General features: G+C 39.9%; 1 protein-coding gene across 15 annotated transcripts in view; it reads left to right on the forward strand.

The window, feature by feature from the left end:
- SORBS1 (sorbin and SH3 domain containing 1) overlaps positions 1 to 23454 on the forward strand; it is a 208571-nt gene that overhangs the window by 75090 nt on the left and 110027 nt on the right. For 11 of the 15 annotated variants that reach the window (XM_085583538.1, XM_085583535.1, XM_085583529.1 and 8 more), the window contains one exon: positions 13729 to 13787. The gene's annotated coding sequence lies outside the window, so the exon portion shown is untranslated. Of the gene's footprint in view, positions 1 to 3832; positions 6934 to 7061; positions 7123 to 13728; positions 13798 to 23454 lie in introns of those variants that run through there. The other 4 variants (XM_085583534.1, XM_085583536.1, XM_085583531.1 and 1 more) reach the window with 2 other exon arrangements.

Here is a 23454-nt window from a genome sequence, read left to right on the forward strand (position 1 = left end):
AGTTTCTGGCAGCCTCAGAAATTGAAGGAAACTGTAAATTGGAAGGACAGAAATAACAAGGAAACTATAAATTGCACTTTAATGTCCCTAAGCTGTTGTCTCTGATAGGAAAGGTGACAATTTTGGCTGTCTTGACATGCTGATTAGCTGGGATCTAATTACAATATTAACATAGAATCATGTGCAAGTGTAATGTCATCAGTGTGTCCTTCCGAGGATGATGTGTGGCAAGAAACTTAATTTATGTCCCCTCCCTCTTTTATTTAAGAAAAGATGAAGGATATTCAGAAAAGTAGCCAGAAGAGAAACAAACTATGTTTGTTCCTCTGACTCCCCCCTATGACCTGTCCAAGTCAGACAGCAGGTCGAGTACCAGGCACTCTGAATGGACTCATGTCTTGAGCTTTCATTTTACTTCTCAGCATGGATTACCAAGTTTTTTTGAGCTGTCAGTGGCTACACTGCTGTCCATAGCTGTGCTAGTAAAGTAATCAGGGAAGGGGACATGTACTTACAACTCCTTCTTCTTTGACCTTCAGAAATGTAATATACAAGCACATTGTACCGATGGAGTTGTAGCCCCTTCTGAAAACCCTTTCCCTGTGTGGGGGATGTAATTTGTCCTTTCCATAACAGGGTTGAATTTATCACAGTACCCTTGATCTGGCTTAGTTTACATTCTTGTAAAACAACTGAATAAAGTTCAGTCCATCCGTCCTTCAAATCCAACACCACCAAAAGTCTATGATTCTGTGGTGCTCAAAGACTAGCAAAATAATCTTCATTCTGTAGTGTGTTCCTGGTGTGGGACTTCCAGCCCCCTCCAGCAGCCTGAGCACAGTGTGTGTTCCTACTGTGCTGTTCTCCTGATAGCTGGGTTCATGTATGGGACAACAAACGTGAGCTGTAATGGTCTCTGTGATAGAGGGTAACAGTTTGCAGTTGTCACCTAAGAGAGCCCTGTCCTTTGGCTTCCTTACAGAAGAGAGAATGGGGAGATGAGGGGAAGAGCTAGTTGTTGGTGACCTAGGTGGGTTGTCAGGGCTCTCTGGAAATGGGCTATGTGGACTACAGGCTGACAGAACCAGAGCAGCCAGCTTAAGAGAGTTGCTGCCAGGTAGGATGTAAGTTGTGGAGGTTTGTTTCAGTGGAGGATGGTATGAAATCCTAAGCAGACTTGTCTAGAGAATTTTTTCAAGTCTTAAGCCATGCCTTATACGGAGTGATTAGTTTTCAAATGTTCTCTGTGGTCCAGCTCAGGATATTTTTCCTTCAGACCATATTTTCAGAGGGGTTGCATTCCATACAGTGATAATACATAGCTTCAGTCGTTTTGGTCCTGAGAGATTTTTCTGGGAGAGTTTCTGAAGTGAATGATTTACTGTCTCCTGCCCTGTTCCTTCTCCAACAGAGCAGAAATTTAATGACCTCAAAGCTAATGCACTCCAGTGTCTCTGGATGGAGACAGCAACATTTTTGCCAATGTACTTTTGGAGCAGTACTCTCCCTTTCATTTCTAACATTTTTTTTTTGGGGGGTGCTTCTAACAGAAGTCATGACTTTAGAAGCATCTGCTGGAAACTAGTCATTCCAGACACAATGGAGAGATGAATTTTTCTCTTCATGCCATGATACCCTCCTTCTGTGAAGCTGCAGTGGTTTCCTACATGTAAATAAATGGAGAGCAAGTAATGCTCTGGCTTAATATGAACCTTTATCTGTCTTGTCTTAATCAGACCACTGAAGTTCTTTTATTTGCTAAATTTTCTTCTAATCAGTGGCTACTGTTTTATGTTAAAAGATTTGGAAATAAGTTTCATATGTCATTTCATATCTGAAACTTCCAAAAATTCTCTTACAGTGAAAAAAATTTTGACTTATTTCTTTACATTACTGTATTAATGTAGTTTTTTCTTCACAGATTTCTTGCTTATATGAATATAAAATTTCTCAGTGTTGTGATTATAAGGACTAAATTATTCTGGCATATAATTCATAGGATGTGTTTAAGTGACAAATCATTTACTCTGTACTGAGGTGGACAAAAGAAGGTGTCGGTTCTCAGCATTGGTGCATTTCCATTGCATGGGGTAAAGAGTGAAATCTGCAAATGTAAAGTCTTGATCATGTGGACTGTACTACTGTAGGACATTTGTACTGAAAATTGTTTTACCTGACATAATTTAAGGAATTATAGAAATTACAACACTTAAGGTTGTGATAATGATACTACATCTAATTCTTAATAAGTCTTAAAAATTAAGTTGATGGACCTGATGGGTAGGTGATCCACCTGGTGGATGAGGGGAAGGCTGTGGATGTTGTCTACCTGGACTTCAGCCAGGCCTTTGACACCATTTCCTGGAAAAGCTGCAGCCCACGGCTTGGACAGGTGCACCCTTTGCTGGATCAAGAGCTGGCTGGATGGCTGGGCCCAGAGTGTTGGTGAGTGCTGCCACATCCAGTTGTGGGCAGTCTCTGAGCATGGGAGCTAAGCTGGATGAGGGGATTGAGTCTACCATTAGCAAATTTGCAGATGGCACCAAGTTTCAGGGGGAGTGTTGAGATGCTGAAGGGTAGGAGGACTCTGCAGAGGGACCTGGACAGGCTGGATAGATGGACCTAACTCAATGAATCGAGGTTTGACAAGAGCAAATGCCAGGTCCTGTTCTTTGGCCACAACAACCCCATGCAGCGCTACAGGCTGGGGGCGGTGGCTGGACAGCGGCAAGCAGAAGGGGACCTGAGGGTCCACCTGAACATGGGCCAGCAGTGTGCCCATGGCCAGGAAGACCAATGGCATCCCTGCCTGTATCAGAAATAGTGTGGCCAGAAGGACTAGGAAGTGCGTCTTCCCCCCTGCTTGGCACTGGTGAGGCCCCACCTTGAGTGCTGTGTCCAGTTCTGGGCCCCTCAGTTTGGGAAGGATGTTGTGATGCTGGAGTGAGTCCATAGAAAGGCAACAAGGCTGGTGAAGGATCTGGAACACAAATCCTGTGAGGAATGGCTGAGGGAGCTGGGGTTGTTTAGCTTGGAGAAGGGGGGGCTTGGGGGACACCTCATCACTCTGTAACTTCATCAAAGGAGGCTGTAGGCAGGTGGAGGTTGGTCTCTTCTCCCAGGCAACCAGTGACAGGACAAGAGTGCACAGCCTTAAGCTATGCCATGGCAGGGTTAGGCTAGACACTAGGAAGAATTTATTCACAGGAAGAGTAATTGGGCATTAGAATTGACTGCCCAGGTGGTGGAGTTACCATCCCTGAAGTTTTAAGACTGGATGTAGCACTCAGTGCTATGGTCTAGTTAGGTTATAGGTTAGACTTGATGATTTCAAAGGTCTTTTCCAGCCTAGCTGATTCTGTGATTTTGTGTAATTACATTACTGTAAGTTTAGAGCAATACTATTTAGAGGGAGGGTATTGGATGTGCTATAATGAAGATGGTGTGGGATCTATAGCTAAGAGACGTATTTAAAAGTTGAAATTCTTGTGTTGGCAAGTAAAAACAAAGAGGAGACTTAAAACTATATGTTAGTATTGTTATTACAGTGCTACACTATAAACTGGTGTAAAGCCATTGACTGAAGAAGGTATTCTAACTGTACTTGTTGAGAATTCAGTCTTTTGAGCCTATACATACTCCAGTTAATGCTGTTAATATCATAATAAGTTATCTTAATTACTTTTGAAAATGTTCTCTTAGTTTTCCAGATGGGATATGATGGGAACTTCCCCAGTGAATTTTTCCTTCCATGGGCTGATAAGGATCTGTTTATTAAAGGTTTTAAATCATCTTTTTTTATATTCATGTTCTGCTTTGGCCTTGTTTATTCACGACTGAATGCCTCTGATTATTTTAGCTGTTGTGTGTTCAGTATTTGATGCTTTGCATGGTAGAACTGGAATAAACTCACTGGGCTATAAGATGTTCAGTGTGTACTTAAGACAATGACCACTTAGTTGTCTCATTTCCTTAGCAATATTTTAAAGATTAATCATAGGGAGCAGTGGAAGCCAAGAAAAATATAGTTGAAATAGATTTTTTCTTCATGGTGTTTTGCTTGGATTCAATATTTTGGTAACTTGGTGCAGAATGCAAAACAACCAGAATGACTTGTTCATGTGACTGAAATTTGGATGAGCAGCAATAGAGCAATTCTTGAATATGCAACGCTAAATTTGTTGAGCCTGTTTCTTGGCCTTTGATGAGATTGCAGTGAACAGATGTTTATTACCAGTGGCAGAATTGGGCATGCTTCCCTTGGGACTGGAGAGGTGGCCATTCATTTGATAAACCCCAGGCAGAGGCAATGGTATAAGCTTCCAAGCAGCTAAAGCAATGGCCTCTGTATCAGAGAAATTACCAAGTTGCTGGTTCTTTCTGAAATAATATATTGGTATGTTTTGGCTTGGTTTGGCTTGGTTTGGTTTGGTTTTTTTCTGACAAGCAATCAATCAGTCTTAACTGAGTAGTTGTGAATGAATGAGTCATGGGCTCAACTAAACTTGAAGATGAGTATTTAGACTGTTTGTAGTTTGTTTGACTACTTTGTAATACAGCAGGGAAGGTCTGAAGGAATTTTGATCTTACCTGGTGTGAATTTGACTGGCTTTTGGGGAGAGACAGCATGTCACACACATGCTGTCTGCTTACAATCTGAACACTATGCATTTAAAACCTGTCTGGGGGAGATGCCTGGGAGAGAGGACTCTGAAGCTGACTGAGGCTGGATTGCCTGTGTACAAATTAAGACAAATCTTTAGCAAGGTTACCGAGTCGCTGCACAGACCTGTGCCAGGCCGTGTTTCTCAACAGTTATGCCTCAGCAGGGTAAATACACCCTTTGAACAAGGACCTGATTTGACAACTGAAATAATGTTTGTCATTCTTTTGGGCTCAAGCACAGACCAAAGCCCTAAAACATGCATCTGAGATGTCGCCAGTCAGTCTTGTTTCCTAAATGAATGGGGTTTGTGTTCTTGTGTTGTTGTAGCTCTTCAAGTGTCCTCTATATCCATGTTCCATCCTCTGTATCCTCTTTGTTCCATGTACATTTTTTGTTACCTTCTTGGACCTTTTTTTCTTATTGCTTGGTCTTTTATACATCAGGATGAAAAGAATATTCACTTCTGCCACTCTCATGTGGTGTCATTTCCATCTTTAATTGCACAAACTCTTTGCATAAGATTGTTCAATTCTTTGTATTGGGATGGTGTCTTGTCTGAAGGTCTGCATGGATTTTCACAAATGCAAAAATGTGTGTTGCCGATAAGAAAGACCTTAGACCTACTTTGGCCTATCTTACTTTTCATGTAGAGTGAATATGAAATTCATATATGTATACATGTGTGTATATATATATCGATATCTGGTACAATTCCATTGGTTTTGAAAGCAGATTATAGTACACCTGAGAGTCAGAAAAAGCATAATGCCTATCTGCTTCACTAAATTATTCAATATTGAATAGAAAATAGAAAAGAGCTGGAGATGGGGAAGCCATATGCAATGTGCTGTCCCTGCATGACACAAAAGATTTCATTTGGCTGGGGCTGCCTCAAGCTGTCACAGGTGTTCTTCTTTCATTTACAATAGCTCCATTAAAATATAAATGACTGCATTTATTACATCAGCTCTTTTTCCTTCTTTGGAATACCCCAGCTAAAGTTACATTACACATAACAAATGCTCTTGCTCCTTTGAGAATTAGTTTAATTACTGATGTAGGTGGGTAAAAGATCTATTGCGTCTGAGATGTTAATTTTATCATGCTTTAATTAAGAGGTCAAGTGTGAAAGGCTGCAGAATACCTCCCACTTGAAGATGCTGAATAGAATGGTGGGGGTAGAAGGCACTGATATGATGAGGCTTTTACTCTCTGTAGGAGTATCAGCTTTCCCTGTGCATCTCATTACAATGAGGTGGGTATCTGGAAATGCACGCCAATTTCTATTTGCTCTTTGTGTACCATTAAAGACATTCTCCATCCAGAGCCTTTGAAGCTCCAAAACAGCTTATCTTTTCTTTTAAAGATGATGGTCACTCCTCTGTCACTCACCACCAGTTTCCATAGGATATGTCAGAACTGTGTTCTTCTGTCCAGTGTGTTTGAAGAACAGGACTGCAAGTATCCTATGCCCCTTTGCTCTGGCACAAGAGGGGATGTGGGGCATGTGTTCACCAGAGGACCTCAGGTGCTACCAGCTCTGAGCATGCTGTTGTTTCTTGCTTATGGCTCACTGTGAGCATGGGCAGATTCCTTTTGGCATTTGATCTGAAAGTCTTGTTTCTAGCTAACTCCAAAAACAAGGAAATGGACTTGGAAAACATTCAGGGAAAAAGTGGGCAGGCAGAAGGGAGTGTCTCGTAACAAAATTAGGGAGAACTAGACAGTAGGAATTCCAGTAGGACATCTGGGGCATTTTCCACTTAGCTTGTTGCATTTGCCCCAGCAGCTGCAACAGCAATTACATAGATAAGACCAGGTATTCACTAGCTAATTTTTTAAGATTTTCTTGAGACTGACTTACTGCACTTTTAGAAAGACTAAGTGACCAAGTGAAGCAATTCTGTTGCTCTCTGAGCAGCTTTAAATATCACAGTTAATGATTTTTATTAACTTCTTTTTCATTGCTTACTGTCTGTGTGAATTGCTGATTCAGAAAGATGTTCTGTGATGTGTGATATGGAAAGTATCTTTTCAGAAAATTTCATCTTGGATTTTTTGCTGCTGTTTTTTTCTGTAGTAGTCACTTTTCTTGCTTTTGAAGGATAATAACAGTTCAGCTATGCCACTGACTTCTCTGCATCCCTGTAGAAAGATTGGTGTAATACTGGAAAAACACAGAGTTAAATATTAACGTCCACTACTGAATGTTCCCACTGAAAAAATCAGGAACGTTTCCAAGCAGTGAAAGCAGACTTTCCTTTCCTGTAAGTGAAGTTTTGCTGCTTAACTTTTAAAACTACAGCTTGCTTGGTAATTGTAGATAGTTTAAAACTAGAAATTTGGAGTCCTCTGTTTCTTAAGTGCTTTCACCAAGGCTCCTTCTTGCTTCCAGGTGATAGGGGAAGAATCTCATGCAGTGAATTAGTGCTGAAATATGTAGTAAGTTTTTAAAGGTAAGAGACTGATTTTTTCCCCTTCTGCTCTGTACTTCGTCTTGTAAGTTGAAGTTCCATTCTTGCTCTTTTGGTCAGAAATGTCATTTCAATAAATGTTGTGATTTGAATTGATGATACAGTAGCTCCTTAAGGCAGAAAGCATACTCAGAATTGGTGTTCCTCTTGAGTTATGAATACACATAGCTGCCCTGATTTGTACTAGCTGAGGACCTAATCAGCTAAGGCCACAAATGCAGCATTTCCTCCTACTGACTTGAAATGTCACCATCAGTTTCTGCTGAGATAAAAAATGTGCACAAAGGAAATAGTTTTAAGGAAGAGGAGCATTCTTTCACTTTTAAGAGTTCCATGTGTTTAGAACATGTATTTATTCTGTCTTGCTGATTGTGTCAGGCCTCAAGGCTTCTGCCTCGGGGCACATTGCACTAGAAATCCCTGCTCAAAGTGTTCCCGAGGTGTTAAAGCTCTAATCTTTGTAGAGAGCTCAGGTATCAGCTGTGGTGAAGTAGGAGCAGTGAAGCCCACAAAGGGCTAGATTGGTTAATGTAATGCTTGCAGGGTGGTATTGAAGCTTCTTCCTGTGTATGTAAAAACTATGCTTGATGGTATTGACTTAATCCTTCAGAAATAAATCATGCTTTTTGTTTTAAGTCTGATTCACTTCCATTTACGCAATAGCATCCCAAAGGAAGAGTGGTCTTGGCATTTGCATGAGGCACATGCTTCTGCCCACTAACAGCCAGTAAGATAAATCAATTAAAATAAGCCATGCAAGGCATGAATTGCTTAGAGATGGAAGAGACCTATTAGGCTATCTAGCCCTCCTGCATGCCAGTGAGGAATTGCTTCAACTGGACTTGCTTCAAAGGACAGATGAATAGTGGAGTAAAACACAGGATCCCATTTTATGTATGATATGGCTTTTATGCTTCTGGTTTTACATGTACATCTAGCTTTGAACCTCATAAGCAGCAATATTCCAGATAAATTTTTTCCATGCTCTTTTACTTAAAGTGTAACAGTGATCTGAACAGAAACTGTTCTGATTGCACAGATGTGCAGTTTTGCTTTGTGGAGTGATTTTTACCTCATCAAAAGCGAACAAGAAGAAAGGCAAAAATCTGTGAGTATGGCTATCTGTGAGAGTGTGTGTGCATGTGTGTATTTTACAGAGCGAGAGGTCTGTCTGTGTTAGATCAATTTTGAGAATAAATTCTACTACTCTGCCTGGCCTTAGGAGGGTATTTTACAAAGGCAACCCATTGGGAAGAGAACAAAGGGCTCGCTGCCTTGTGGCTGTGCGTGACACACTGGTAATGCTAAAGCCAGCTCCCATTTCCTATTAAAGTAGTGTCTCGCATGTTCATGAAGCACAGGCAGGATGCGGCGTGATTCAGCTCATTGGGAGCTGATGCATCTAGTTCTGACACAGAGAGAGAAGATCTCTCTCAAAAAGGCAGAAAAACATTATTTTTCTGCCTTTTCTGCTGCTGTTCTGAGAAGCTTTATCTGGTGGTTGGACAGTGAATTGCAGGCACATTTGTTTCATTGTTTTAACTTTTTGCATTATTCCCCTTTTGTCTTTTATTGTTTTCTTACCAATATTTGAATAGAAAAAGAGCTCTGTGGTAAATTATGTCCATGCCCCACTTCTTTCCAGACCTGACATGTTTATATATACAAAGAATTATGGAAGAATTAGAGAGAGGACCAAAGAAGCTCAGGAATTCTTTCGTAAAGCTTGCCACATTTTTAATAAATGGGCATATAGCAGAGGGAGTGAAATCTGTTGCTCAATACCATAATAGGCAGTGCAATGCTTTTGCCTCTCTCTGTCATCCTTAACAGACAAATTTATTTTTGGTAATGAGACATTTATCTCTTTCACATCTATTAAAAGTCAATTCTAGTGTCAAAAATCAGTTGGAAATAACATTAAGAAGTTTAATGTTGAAATGTGTTCCTTTTGGATGCTTGTCACAGCTCCATCAAATCCTGGGGCTCCTTTTTCTCTTTGTTTTGGTGTATTTTTGCATTGCTGCAGCATGCATTTCCAGATGATTTAGCTGTTTATCTGAGAGCATCATATAGTAGTGTGGACTATTTAGACTGTGTAAAGAAGCTTAAAGAAATTACTTTCAGGACATTAATTAACGTACCATCATTTAAAATAATTGTTTTCCAATACTTTTCTGTGTGTGGACCCTTTGGGAGTTTTTGTTAGTGGCAGATCCCTCCATATCTGACTTAAATCTATTAAAGGCAGACTTTCTTTTCTGCATGGTCATCCTTGAAGCAGTTCACAAAAAAACATGTATAAATAGCAGCTGGTTGGACTCCTCTGGTGCCGTAGAGAAGCAGTCCACATAGAAGTAATTGTGGTAAAATAATACTCTTAGGCAGAAAATATGGGCTCTGCATTTATTTCTGGTCCTGACACAATTCAGTTAAGGAATTATTTCCATAATTGTGGACTGAGTACTTAATGTCATACTTATGCAGGTCAACAAGCAGACCACTTAGCTTAATCTGTCCATAGAGAAGCTTGTGTGGGTGCTAGAATGCAATGGAGCTTTTGTAGGCATTGTTTTCAATCCTGTGGGATTTATTAGATGCCTTTCAATGGGGTTTCAAACAGTTGTATAGCATTCTGCAGGTGGAATGTAATTTTCCTAGTGAGAGCTGAAGTACTTGACAACTGGTGAAAAAATAACTCCTTCCTTTTAGGTTTATACATATGATTCCTTTGGTGCCTTTATGCACCTCTGTCTTGTTAGTTATAAAAGAGGGGGAATAGCCGGGATATCAGAAAGGCTTGTTGAGGTGAAGTGACCCTGAAGCTTATTCCAGGAAGTTTATTTTCAGAAAGTGTTGATTATTCATACTTTGAGAAACCTTTAAAGTATTTATGATTCATACCAGACACTTCTTTCAGGCTTAATTGACACCCATCTCATTAAGGTGACATAAGACTAAATACATTGACGCAAGGAATGTTTTGACTTTTTAGCTGATAAAGTGCTAATTATAAGAACCTGTCTAGTAACAGAACTACAGATAAACATTGAAAGGTTACTATTCCAGAGGAGTTACGTCAGCTAGCTCCATGGAGGAAACATCTTTTCCATGGAAGAAATTGCATCCTACATGGAAGGGATTCTCTTCTGTACTGTACAAATCCTACAATTGTCTTTACCTACCCATTTCCCTTCACTCTTCCGTTCTTGCACAGAAGTTATTCTCCTCATTTGGCTCCTGCTGTACTATAAACAATGCTATTCTTTCTTTCCCCTATCGTCCTACACCCACTTTTGAACAACTATGGTTGTTAAGATTACAGTTCTCATAAGGCTAGAGGAGGAGGGAAAAGTGTCCCTTCAGCTTCCTTTAGGGATCTTCGCTTTTTCTTTTCATTACATAAGTAATTTTTTCCAAAGGCATATTCATGTTTGTTATAAGACCTTTCAACAGCAGCACTACTTGCTGTGCTTCTTGATGCTCTTCCTAGCTCTTTGTTTAAAAAGGCATTGAAAGTTAGTGACTAAGTTGGGAAAAATTATTTATTATCAGCGTATACTGTAAGTAAAACCTTCAGTATCTTGCACAGGGACTGATCTGTGATGAAAAGGTGCAAGTGCTCCAAAATGACAGAGGCAGTGATGCTGCTCCCTTCCATCTCCTTCCTCCCTTCTCCCCAGCACTCAGGTTTTACAGACATGGTTGCTGACTCCGATGTGTCATGTACACTGCAGAACCAGGCATGTGTGTCTTTCACAGGTAGTATGTGGAGAATGACAGCCGTCACATTATTTCCAGTGGTAGAGCAGTCGTGCTTTGATATGACAAACTACTTTTTGCAGGCAAGAATTGGCCCTGTGTTAGACTCTTGTGGGTAGAAGGATGGATGTGCTCATTGTTTTCTAATAAGTGTGTGATTCTGTATTGTGTATGGGGGGGGCGGGGTGGGGTGGAAGGTATGTGTGTGTTTGGTTTTGTTTGTTTCTTTTAAACATGGATCATGTTTGGCAGCATGTTTGAGCTGTGGAGTTCAGCTCCATAAAGTTCTAGTGATTATTCCAGAGCTCTCACTGTGTCTAATCCAGCTTTGTCAGATACATTCTCTTTCCCAGGTCTTCTACCTGGTTTATGCTTGAATACTTAACAGGTATCATCTGTGCTTAACAGAAGTATAATCTGCGAGGTTGAACAGTGCACAAGGGAGAAGTGAAAAGTTCACAGTGAACAGTAATTAGGAAGTACAGGAAAGGATGATTTCGTAGTTATGAATGAGATTTCTTCCATGAGATACAGGGAAGGTTGCCCAGAATATCTCCTCCTACCTCCAGCAACTTCCAGTACTGTATCATCTTTAGTGATGGTATTTACAATATGTGGTTTTGCTGCTTCAACCTAGGTATCCAAACATTTCATATTTCTAAGTAATTTTAAAAATCTGCTTGAGCCCCATTTTTCCTTCTCTTTAATTTAAAAAATAATAATTTGGATACTGTAGTCTTATCTTGCTCAAGGTGTTTGGAAGCTGCATGATTGCCGCCTAACCAAAAAGACTATTGCACTTGCCAGAAAGGAAATCACTGCATATTTTGCCTCACCAGATCCTTTTGCAGGGAATGAGTGGCATCCTGGATAGTGTTTCTTCAAATTGTAAATCAGTTTAAAAGCAGGATTTCGTTTTGCTGTTGATGCCTTTCCAGCTGTTTGGAATGTAGCTGCAATGTGTGTCTGATCTTCAGGAATATCCGTAGGAAGCATGTGTTACTGATTGAACTTAATTGGACTTTCAAAGAGTTTCTCCTTCATTGCAGACCAATGGAAAGAACTGTCCTTTGCTGCTCTGAATTAACATTAGATAAGTAACTCTTACATGAACCATTCTTATCTATTGCTGCTATTCAAACTAATGTTTGCTCCAGTATACTTAGGCTTTTGGCTGTTTTGTGGTGCATGGAAAATCCATGTTTTCCCTTGAGCAATTCCTGCTGGAATCGGTATATGTGTCTCACTTACTGTTCTCAGCCTTTGACTCTAAATTATAGCAAAAACTATCCAAGACTTTATTTTTTGTAGAGATCTGAATTTTTTTTCTCCTGTTTTGTTTCTATTTCCAGAGCCATTTATTTATGTGGCTGAGGGTAGGGCATGTCTTGAGTTTAAAAGCTTTTGTGCAGGTAAACAATCTGTTTGTCACATTATAGGCAATCTGTAGTTAGCATTTGCCCCTCATAAATTAACATGGGGTAGGGGTGAAACTGTATTTTTCATAACAGCACTGGCATTACAGCATGAGATAGACATTGGATAGGTGTGATCTAGAGTAAGTATAGGACAGAAATAGAAAATACAACTGTGCCATTGGTAGGGTTTATCTATTGACTCTTGAAGAAAACAAGGATTAGAAACTGAGGACGTAGAATGAAGAGAGCTGACATGTTCCTGGCCCCAGTCCTTACTTCTGGGTACGAGGAAGCAGTGAGGCATGTTGCTTTTCGAGAAGGAGGAAAAGGAAGGAAAGTTGAAGGGCATTTTACTCCCCTTAGCAACATTGTGGAAGGGAGGGAAAAATTCTTCACTGACTGGGGTACTAGTAAGAACATATTAACACGTGCATAAGTCTTGTGATTGAGAAAAGGACCAGTAGGTTAGAAAAATCTTAGAATCCATGGATGGTTTGGTTGTAAGGGACCTTGAAGATCACTTAGTTCTGAGCCCTTCACCATGTGCAGGGTCACCTTCCACTGGAGCAGTGGCACACTCACTGTATAAGTATATATAGGTATGTATCCACAGGCTGAGTCCTTGGCAAGTGCTTAAGAAGGTACCTGACTAAATAGTAAAGGCCAAAGTTCTGAGGCAGATTTCTTTGTATATGAGAACTTTTGTACTAGTCCTGCCTCTCACATAACTTTGAATTAAACACAACGTAGTAAAAGTAATATTAGAAAATTCATATACATCAATCAAACTGTCATTTTTTGTGGCAAGCTAGGAGAATTTAGCTATTTGCAGACTTCTATGGTATTTTTAGAAGTTTTAGAACACTCTTGAAAAAATTCACATATAATGAGTAGAAGTTACTCTGCATAAGTTGCATGCAGAGTGTTTCATATTTGTCTCTATTTTAACTTGCTATGGAATGTAGTACCTTCTTGACACCAAGTGAGTCTCTGTAGGATATATTAGATCAAAACATATTCCTGTCTCCAAATGCTAACAGCAGCACATTCAGTTCTCTGGATTTCAGCAGCTAAAGTAGGTGTTGCAGAATTTTGGCACTGCTTCTCTTTACAGAATAATAAACACAAGTGATGTTGCCTTGGGTTTCATACAGACGTGGAGGATCTTGTCTTATAAAATCTGATTTGTAGGCAAATGGTGACTCTTTGCTTTAAGAGGCTAGGCTAGCAAGGCTAGTTGAACTGATGGGCTAGAAAGAATTGTCGGATTTTCTTGTTTACCCCAGGGTGGTGGTTTCTTTTATTTTAAACTGAGAGAGCATTTTATTGGTTTTGGTTTTTTTCTAACAGCTGCATTAGATTATTGTATTCTATAACATTTACATTATAGGTTTTTTTTCTTTTCTAGGAGGAGTCCAGGACATACCTGTAGAGCTGCAGCTTCTCTTTCTCCGAGCTCTGCCAAAAGTACGTAAATGTATGTTATGCACTGTTATTCTCTTCTTGTTCATCTAAATGGCACTATGGAAATTTCCAGAGAAGTGACATTTAAATCTTTTGGTAGGAGATGACGACTTCCTTGATTTTTGAATTCAATATTTCAAACAGAATTCAAAGGTCTTCTCCAGAGAGTTGCATTGAATCAGAACTAAGTTAGAGAATTCAGATTAATGCATATAACAGTGGTCATCCTCTTTGTACACTGTTGCAAGTGGTGTTCAATTTTAGGCTGCCTGATAATAGATGATAGATGTTTCAGAGGCTGAGGAACAAGAACAGAGCTATTTAATAGTAGGTGGACTGTAGTTTCAAAGTTTCTGTTAATTAATGATTCCCCATATAATACTCCACCTCCTGAGCAAAAAATACGGCATAAAGGAGGCACTGTCTCCTTCCCTTGCCAAGTCTGGGAGTCTTCCTCACTTTCTGTAAGTATGTCTGGATTTCTAGTTTGGCACTGAATCAAGACTGTACTATTCCTCCTCAGCAGCTTGGTACCTGAAGGAGTTTTACCAGGAGAACTGCCTGACACAGAGGAAGTGGTTTCAGCAAATGTGTAAAGTTTTGACCTAAAAATAGGATAATATGGTAAATAAGAACCTGATGTTCAAAGGTTCAAAGCTGTCTTTGCTGTCTAGTTGGTTGTATAACTTGGAAGAATTGAAATAGCTTTTGTGGTGATAATTATTAACATATAATTGCAAAGTTAAGAGTAAAGAATAGTGTTTTTCTATAAATCTCGCTTTAAAAGCTCATAATAGAGCATGATTTTTTTTTTTAACAAATGTAAAGAACCATGTAGCCTAATGATTAATATATATATAAATGCAAAATTCCCGAGTAAAATTCTAATTTCTAATGAATTGTACATGTCAGCTTAACAGTGCCTGCCTAGTAACAGAAAGCAATTTATGATGGGGAACAGTGGGACTTTTTTTTGGGTTTAGTTGTATTTTGGGGTTTTTTTCTTCCTTTTGAACAGAGTGGGAAGTGGTTTCTTTGAACTATTGTTTCATATAAGTTTTGACTGCAATTTTTATTCCTCCCTGTATCTTCTAAGTATCCACCACCCTCTTGTAACTGGAGCTGGTGGTGGCCAGGGTTCTCAATGAGCCATAGGCAGGGAAGGTGTGGATTCTCTCTTTCAGTGGTACAAGAAATTTTCTAGCTCTGCATTTGCAATGCCAGATATTCCCTGACCCTGTGTGAACTCACCAATGCTTTTCTGCCTTCATAGACCCCTCTTTTCAGTGTGGAAGAAAGAACTGAGAATGAGTCGGAATTAATTTCCACTAAGTTTTCCCAAGTAATTCTCAGCCACCCATGGGTTTTTCTGGAACACTGGTATACAATAGGCCTTTGTCTCCAAATGGATTTATTTATTATTTTTGAATCTAACTGCCTAGCTTGACCCCAATTTTAAAGGGCTTCTTAGTCCCCAAGGCTTACCAGTTCATCCTTGAAACAAACCTTTTGAAGACCTGACTCTTCTGTGAATACACAAAGCATCATAATTCAGTTAATACCAGAATGAATGCAAAATAGTCTAATCATATCTGAGTCCAAACTGGTTACATTTTAAAGGAACCAGAGACAAAGCAAAACATTTATGAAAGCAGTTTTATGACTTCTGCAGAAATACATTGTTGTGAATTAGGTCTGGGTTCCTTGACAAAACTAATTCACAGATGGAGGGCACACTTGCAGCAACAGGTTCAGAGTTCCTACAAGCTGTGAACTCTGAATTGATCACGTAAGATTAATTGCTCTGCTTTCTATTATTTTGATTATTTATTTGGGTACTTGAAACTGTGTTCTTTAGGGGCAATATAAAACAAAAACCAGATCTATATCTTCTCTTTGCTTCAAATCAGTTTGCATTAAGCACAAAGGCATTGTTCCACTTGTCCAGCTCATGATGCAATATTTGAAAATAATATTAAAATAATATCCTCAAACAATGAGGGCTTCACCAAAAGATTTACATTATCCTGTGAAAATTCTCTCACATGTGCTCTCTGGTATTTGATGAGCTAGAAAATACATGGAAATTATTACATCTTTACGAGAAATATTCCTGGCACCAGTTACAGCAGGTAGAGAGCTGGGGACAGGTTTTGGTGCAAGTGCTGAACATTTGCAACTGGGTGGGAATTTCTGTAAAGAGTTCAGCTTTCAGTCATACAGGGACAGATTTTCTAAAGTGTTTCTGTTCTGATATTTTTGAAAGTCTCTGTCCCTAACTCATTTGCAACAAGCAGCCTTTCTCCTCCCTGCCCCTTTCTTTAGGTCTGTAATAATCATCACTTGATGAATCATGTACACCTTTCCTCCCAAGTAGATTGTAATTTGCACCAAATTTGAACTCTGAAAATTGTGTTGGTTGCAGGAAAATAAATGTTGACTAGTACTGAAATCTTGTCATGCATAATCTTGAACATGAGAGAAAAGATAGCTATTAGCTTGTCTGTTCTACTGCCATACTAGTGTACCTGTGGCCCTGCAATGTATTTTTGTACTGCTAAGTCCAGTCTCCTTTTAAAGACTGAAGTGGTAGCATATGCTTTATGCCACAGAAGAAACTGTATAAAGTCCAACAGATTTCACTGCTACAGGATTGTTTTCTAATAGAGATGTCTTTTGCTTGGCCTTGCTTCTACCAGATTTAGCTCTTTTTCTTTCCTAATTCACATGAAGACTGCTGGTTGGGAAAACCTTCTCAATTCATCTCTTGGTCAAATTCTCTTTCAAGGATAAGTCATCAAGAGTACTATTTTTGAAACTATATTAAAATTCACAGGAAAGAGAACCTGATCCGGATGCAGTGTTGGAGGTAGATGGCTGGATGGGCACCACCCAGCACTCCTGATTTCAGAGCCGCTACAAACATGCCACAACAGTGATTCTTTATATCCTTGGATTTCATGGCAATGGGGCACAAATTGTTAAACATACTGTGATAAGACTTGTCATCACCAATCTCACTGTTAGAAGCAACCTGATATAGAAACAACAAACCCCAAAGTTTTGCTTTCACACAAATTGTGGAAATTTGTGATGTGGTTTGTTTGTCTCCATGAGACTTGACGACATGTAGGCCTGACACTCCTGCTGTTCTTGTTGCATTTTCTCTGTTAGCATCGCTGTTCATTGGCCCTGAGGCCAAGACATCATTCATTCCGTTTGCTTGAGCAGTTGCTACTTGTATGCTGGCTTGTGCTTATGAATCACTCAGCTCCTATTTAGTGCCTGAAATAAAAACTATACATCTGATCTGCCACTGGGGTTTCTATTTCACAATTAATTCTACACAGGCCATGATACAGTCAAGCCCACAGGAAAATCATGCCAGACCAGTGTGAAAAGAGGACAAGACCATTCTTTTCTCTTCAGCCAACATTAAGGAGAAATCGAAGGTATGAAAGATTTGTTTAAAATGTTATCTCCAGACCTCGGAGGTCTGGAGATAGATAACGTAGAGGAGATAAGGTACAGTGGCTGTAGCTAACATAGCCTCACCACCATAGTGCTTAGCTTTCAAACTCTATCCTGTTTCAAACAAGGAAAGAGTAGATAAAGCATTTCCGGTACTACGATGATTTGTTAGACTGCTTCAGCTGTTGGATCCTTTAGCTTTGAAACTGCAGTGTCACCAAAAAACTGCATTTTGTTTTATTCCAGAAGCTTCTGAGAGTCAGCAAGGATTGTATCCAAACAGTCCACTGAGTATTAGCATGCAGCTTGTTCCAGCAAATGCATTAGTACCTATTAAACATTTACACAGCAGCATGAAGTTAGACAAGGATTCACAAACATAAATAAGACCTGTTCTTTGCACTGTAGAGTCACCAGTTTCAATCCTGCCTAGATAATAAGATAGAGAATGGCTGCTTGTAAGAGGAAGGGTGAGAAATGCTTGAAGGAAAAGTGATTTCTGAGATGGTGGTGACTGGAGAAAGGGATTTGCAGATCTAGGAACTAACAAATCAGAAAGTGTTAAAAGAGTGAAAATGGGAAATGAAGCAAGATAATGAGTTTAGCAGGTAGTAAAGAATGGAAATGAAGTTGTTAACTATGAGATAAGCTCGAATATGAAATGGTCAGGAATGCATAGGAGGATTTTCTCTTGCCACTTTTTAACATTCAAGTGATGTGTTCAGTATGCAGATCTGATAGCAAGTGTATTGCAGGTATTGAGGATGGGACAGAATGGAATAGTCTTTGTCTTTAAAAGCATACATGTAGTTTCTTTGCTCTGTCCTGATCAAAATGCAAGTGTTCTTTATTACCTTTTAGTTGTTGGAGTTCTGTACATTTTTTCCTTTCTCTGTGTTGCATCTGGGGAAACTTCTTTTATTGTTTCATGCTTCCAGAACTAAATTTCTTTTCCCTAGGTTAATACTGAGTTCTCGAGACGTTTCGTTTTTATTTTTAACAGCGGTATCAAGGAATTGAAAACCAAAGAGTGGTACAGATATTTTTATCTGTTGCTTGCAAAGTGTTCTATCTGGGAGCCATAGGAAACTGTGCATAATGAACTTCCAGCCAAATGGAATCTCAATGAATCTCTAAGTCTAGTGAACTGTATAGGAAGAGAGAAATAATGATGTTATAAGATGAGCAGGCACTGAGCAGAGCTGTCTAGGGCACTAGATAGCCCAAAAGAAACGCAAACCAAAACAAAAAAACCCATAAAAATCTACAAAAAAAACCCCACAAGTAACAAAAAAGCCACCCACCCTCAAAACCCCTCCTTTCTGCTCTTTAAAACCAAAATTGTCCAAAAGGAAGTGTACATGAAGCAGTGAGATAGTTGGTGTTGAGAAAGAATTGCCATTGCTTGTTACTTTCCTCCGTGCTGTCTGTTGGCAGTATTGAGAGCAGCAGGACTCCCCAGCGATTTTGACACAGCCAGGTTCATCATTAAAATGCATACAAATCTTGACCGTCTTAGTGGGCATCGTGAAAGACTCTGAGTATACAACCTTTAAAAATATGTAGCATTACTGTAAACTTTTGCCTGTTTATGAAATATCAAAAGTGAAGTGACACAGCTCAAGTCCTGGAGAGAGACTCTGGGTAATGCAGAAAATGAAATGCAGCAGTTTGCCTAAGGCTTTTCAGTGCCTACGCACCCATTTTGTTCCTGCAATAAATCTTCATGTGGCATTTGGAAAGCAAATTTTTTCTTCACCCAGTGCTACACTTAATATTTTCAGAGTATTATACTTCTTTTTGCTCTCCCTCACCCCCACAGTAATTTTTAATATACAGATATCAGAGGAATACTAAACATTTGGCTGAATGCAAGAGTTTTTATTGGAGCCCTTGTGTTGTGTGGGAAATCACATGCTGGAGAGCTATTTTCCCAGAGACAGCAAATTCAGGAGTAATGCTGTCAGAAAAGGGATGTCCTGCCACCGGCCTTTGTTCTCTGACACAGTTGCCAGTGAAGTGAGGGGGCTGCTCAAGCTGTCTGCCCTGTCCCCTCTTGCCAGCTCAAGGCTATTTGTCAGGGACAAGCGCCTCAGCTGCAGGGCATGCAGAAGCAGCACAGCCACCAGCTACTCTGTGCTTGTGACTGAGACCAGAGTCAGGACTCAAAAGAATGAAACCCCTATTGACAAATATTTTGTGGACTATCTGTGGTTTAGACAAAATCTGCAAGACTTTATTTTCAGGTTTGTAGGTGCTTGAGATCTTCTGCTGATCTCTCTCTTGGCAGCTTTGGCACTGTGTGCTTGGAAGCTCACCCAGTCCTTGAGATCCACCAGCCTATGGGGTGTGTTTACTGCTCCTTTGGTACAGTGATCACCATGTTCAGGACTTGGGCTGAAGTGAGTAGGCCTGCTTGGAGAAACATGACATTGCACAGGAGGGGATGGAAACGCTGCACCCATCCCTTTCTTGCAAAACCTGAAGTGACTGGAAGTTGTAGTACCTTAAAATGGGTGTTACAGTGCTGGTCCAGCTGGAGTTTGTTGATTTAGGTCTTATCCACAGTTATCATAAACTTGTGAAACTGGCTTGAATTGGGCTGATAACAAAGTAGATTGTTGAGAGATGAAGCAGTGTGGTGGTAATTTGTGTAAATGTCTACTGCCACTGCAGGCACTGGTGCCAAGGAAAGAAGAAATGTCTACTGCCACTGCAGGCACTGGTGCCAAGGAAAGAAGATGGAGAGTGGGAAATGTCACAGAGAAGGGGGATGGGACCTGTGAAGTACCTATAAACTTAAGATTTGTACCTGTAAATATATCTTCAGTGGTGGCTAATAAACAGGACGATTAGAAGGAAAAGTGGCAAGTCATACAGGCATTAATCGTTCTTAACAAAATATTTCCAAGAAATAAAATTTAATGCAGAAAGAAAGCCAAAAACTACCAAAGCCAAAGCTGATAATCTGAAGGTGAAATGGAAACTAAAGGCAGTGCCAAGGTTAAAGCTTATTTTTGTCTTCTGCTCATGGAGGAAAAAGCAGAGACTTGTTTTTTGCCTGCCACGGAACCAAGCTGGACAAGTCGATTAAGGGATACTTTAGGATTGGGTCTGAAGGATCAAGGAGATAGATTGTTACTTGCCTTGGAAGAGGTGGGGATGGGGAAGAAAATAGAGGGGTGAAACACGTGGAAAACATCTGGTCCAAGGAGGCATTTTAGAGTTAGCTTAGGCAGGAGGGAAGGAGGAGCAGCTGTGCAGTGTGCAGGGACCACCAGGGCAGCAGTGAAAAACAGGAGAGAAAAGGAGGCAGAGCTGGGATAAGGCTTCAGCCAAATCAAAGAAATAGGCAGAGGGTGGACCCAGATTGCAACATTGTGACCAAGAGTCCACTCTCGTCTAGAATGGGAGTGTAAATTTGGAGTGTTTGTGGGTAGTGCACTGCCTTTGAGTCAGACTCATCCCAGGGAAAGGAGCAGGGTGCTTTCTTTGGATTTGTGCTAAAAGCAGGGTAGGTGGTAAACATACAGAACCTTTTATCAGAAATTGTCTGTACTTCATGGAGGGGAAATATCACCCTGTAATCAGGAGGAGAATTATCTGCCCGGAGAATGTTAAGCCAGTCAAAGAGGAATGGTGCTAGATTAGGGCTTTGACACCTTCCTCTCTTCCTTGGGGGTCAGTTCAGATCTTTGTTTCTTGCTCTTTAGAAGGGCCAAGTGCATTGCTCTGGAAGTACAAGCTTACTTGTTCCCAAATACCTGGTTTCTTGAACCTGAATTGTTCTCTTGGCTTTTATTTTGTTGCACTGTAAAAGATCTTTTAGGTTTTTTTGTGTATCTGTGGTTTCAGGACTGGTGTAAACTGATCCAAGTCCTGGCTGCTACTGAAAGAATACGGCCCTACCCCAACTTCACCCTTACATTGTGTTGGCTCTAGTGTTGATGTGACATGATCAGGTGAACTGAGAATGAATCCAGCTGAAAACTTACCCAGCAAAGAAAAAATGGTGCCTCACAGACATGGGGAAGCTACTATGTGCCTTTGTCAAACAGGAGGAACACCCAGCTGCTGCTTTCCTGGAATTGCTGATTGGTTTTTGTATGTGACCATAAGGCTTTTGGTACTGATAAAAGCTTTTGCTTTATGTAAACCAGTGATCTGATAATATGTGGCATCTCCCAGGTCCTATTTTTCTGGAAAGTAAACTTTACCCTCACATACACTGCTGAAATGATGCTATCCTTGTGTTTCTCTTGTTGTCTGACTTCTTATCCTTACATGGTGCTCATGGGAGACTGATCCAAATCTCATTGAAAGCAGTAACATGATAGATGTTACTGATAGCAGACTTTGGATCAGAAATAAATCCATTCATTATGCCTCGTGGTTGTACTGTTTATACTCCACAGCTCAGTTTCTATATCCCATGGTGTATCATTAAAGACAAAATAAAATTCATCCTATGCAGCCCATTGCCTCTGTTACCCTTGAATTTTTTGGTAGTTCTTCCTATACTTAGAGGACCCCTAGAATTGATCTAATCCTTGTTTTCCTTTTTTTGGATGAAGGCATCTGAAAGTGCTTGTACAATAATTATACTCAATTCAGTACAGCTCTTTCCGTGGTTGTGCTACACCACCATTAACATAGAGAGAGACAAGAAATTGCAATTGTGGGATTGCTTCCTTGCAAGTTGAAAATAGCTGTCCACAGATGGCCAGTTATACTGGATTTTGGTTGGTACTGATGTCTTTCCAGCTTAGGTGGGCTGGAGAAAGAAAACCAGCTAAACTTTCCATGAACCGCATTAAAAGAAAGTTTCACTTCCCTGGTGAGAAAAGCCACTCCCAAAGCAGAGTGCTTTCAGAGTGGCTGGGGAAGGGAGCCAGAAGGGAGAGGCTTCACAACCCAGTGAACAGATTGAGACTGTTGAGGTTCTGCATCTAAGATGCTTGATCACATTTGCTTCAGCCAGCCAGTTTTCCAAGTTAGGTCAGTCTCAATTTGGTTCCATAAAGTGTGTGCGTGGTTTTTTTTTATTGTTTTTTTTTGTTTGTTTGTTTTTGTTTTTTTTTTTTAATGGTTTCTGAGAAATGTGAACATTCTTTGTTCAAGGAAGGTATTAAAATATCCCATGGAACTTCAGATTAAGCCTTGCAGTTTGTGGTGACCTCAGTCAAAGTGAACCTTATCTGCCATGTTCATGTAAAGTGCTGGGCACAGACAACTTGCTGCTCTCTGTTGAGAAAGTACTTGTTTCTTTAAATGGTAGCACTGCTGAGGAATGTGTTAGTACATGTGAGGCTGCAAGTGGGAATTGAGAGCTTATCCAAAGGTATTGCACTTAGAATCTAGGGTTGTGTCTGATTTCTCAGGCCCACTGAGAAATCCTTACCCTGAAGATGCTAGTTAAAGGACAGTAACCCTTTACCACTTTTTAGGGATTTGTGATGAGAGACCAGTCAGGATAGATGTTGTTCACCAACAGTTTTCAGTGATCTTTTTCTCTGTGGAAACACAAAGCTGTTTTTCAAGGCAGGCTGTAGAAATTGCTTAAAAAAGTAAAATGTGTCAGAATTTGGGAAAGTTCCCATGAACACCTTGATTATGTCATAGAAACATTGGTCAAAAGCCAAAGTTAATAATCTTATGTATCTTAAGTTAATAATTACAGGTATTAATAAACTCACTTTGAATTTTCCAGAGATAATAGCATCACTAGTAATACAGTGCATGCCATTCCAGAAACAAAAATCTAAGGTTGTTGTTTTGGTGTATTTGGCCATCTAGTCCATTTATAGTGCAACTCCCTCTCCCTCTCAGTATTGAATTTGAATAATTGTGTATGTTTCCAGAAGGAAACAATTGACGATGTGAACTGTATAACAAAATGTGGCAAAAGAAGATCTGTTTTAATGTCAGGAATAATTGCATTATGTTTCCAGAATGGGACAAAAAGTTTTCACTTCTCAGCTTTGAAATCCCTTCCTTTCCTTGAAAAATTGTTTTCTTTTCTGCTGTTTCCTCTTCCTTGATTTAAATAGCTTTCTTCTCCTTTCCTTTTTGTCTCTTTGCTCTACCCAATGGTAAAGAGAAAACAGAACTGGGAGAAATTCACTGGTATTCCAAACTTGATTTATTACTTTAAAAAAAAAAGTATTTTTTAAATGAGACAAGATGAAAACTCGGAGGA

This window comes from Lonchura striata, chromosome 6 (assembly GCF_050655825.1).
Source record: "Lonchura striata isolate lonStrDom1 chromosome 6, ASM5065582v1, whole genome shotgun sequence".
Taxonomy (NCBI): domain Eukaryota; kingdom Metazoa; phylum Chordata; class Aves; order Passeriformes; family Estrildidae; genus Lonchura; species Lonchura striata.